General features: G+C 37.8%; 1 protein-coding gene across 1 annotated transcript in view; it reads left to right on the top strand.

The window, feature by feature from the left end:
- Window positions 1-1314, top strand: part of LOC107752836 (kinesin-like protein KIFC3) — a 17662-nt gene that overhangs the window by 1586 nt on the left and 14762 nt on the right. The gene's annotated exons all lie outside the window — the stretch shown is intronic.

The raw sequence follows: 1314 nt of genomic DNA, 5'->3' as shown, positions 1-1314 counted from the left end.
GTAAAATAATCCATGTGACATCAGGGGTTCAACCGTAATTTTACGAAGCTACGAGAATACTTTTTGTACGCAAAGAAAACAAAAATAACGACTTTATTCAACAATTCGTCTCCTCCGCGTCATTGCCATTTTGGAGAGTATCCACTGAACGCATACAGCGTATGCTATTCTGTGTCAGCTGCGCCATGTGGATACATTGTTTTCGTTCAAATCAAAGCGTAAACGACGTAGAAAACGTATCCGCGTGACGCAGCTGACACAGAATAGCATACGCTGTTTGAGACGAATTGTTGAATGAAGTCGTTATTTTTGTTTTCTTTGCGTACAAAAAGTATTCTCGGAGTGTTGTAAAATTACGGTTGAACCCCTGATGTCACATGGATTATTTTACCGATCTCCTTGCTACGTTTCTGGACCTTGATTGTGGTAATTACACTGCTGTCTATGGGAGGGTCAGACAGCTCTCAGATTCCATCAAAAATATCTTCATTTGTGTTACGAAGACGAACGGAGGTTTTACGGGTTTAGAACGACATGAGGGTGAGTAATTAATGACAGAATTTTCATTTTTGGGTGAACTAACCCTTTAATACTTCGAAAAATGTAAATTTGAAATATATTTTCTCTTTACATTTTACTTTTAGTTAAGGTTTTAGTAATTTTGTTGTGTTTTTATTAAGATTTTTTAAAATGGCTACATGGCTTTTATTCATTTTTATTTCAGTTTTAGTTTTAGTAAATAAAGTAAATGAAAAAAATTAATGAAAATGAGAAACAACCTGAAGAGTTCCTCTATAATGTCCGTTACAGTTCATTTTATAAGAAAATTTTGTTTTTATGGTTTTAGTTTTGATTAAATAACCCTGCCATCAAGTAACCACCCAAAACCCTAGCAACCTCTCATAACACCTTGGCAACCTCACAGAACACATTAGCTACTGTTTAGCAATGCTCTGGCAACCATCTACAACACCCTAGCATTGTGACGACAAATTTTGTAAAGGAAGCACACTAGTCACATTTTCTAAAAGAATGTGTAGAATCTAGTTGAACAAATGCCACCCAAATGTTCACGCAAAGAAAGAAGGCGTAACTTTTATTCTCGCTGTAGTATTGTTGCTGCTGGCATGTCGTGAAGACGCTGTGTGTTTCGTTGTGAAAGCGAAAACCTCCGCTCACTCAAGCCGCCGGCCTCCGCTTACTCAAGCCCGCCGTGTGTGACGCTGTGTGTCTAACTACTTTGTTTGGCCTTCCAAAAGAGGACACGACTAGAAATCAGTGGTTAAGTTGTATTTACAACACTGTTCCAGAACA

Source organism: Sinocyclocheilus rhinocerous, unplaced genomic scaffold, assembly GCF_001515625.1.
Source record: "Sinocyclocheilus rhinocerous isolate Xijiao unplaced genomic scaffold, SAMN03320098_v1.1 scaffold771, whole genome shotgun sequence".
Classification (NCBI taxonomy): domain Eukaryota; kingdom Metazoa; phylum Chordata; class Actinopteri; order Cypriniformes; family Cyprinidae; genus Sinocyclocheilus; species Sinocyclocheilus rhinocerous.
Note: the sequence above shows the minus strand (reverse complement) of the source record. Positions and strands in the feature narration are given on the sequence as shown.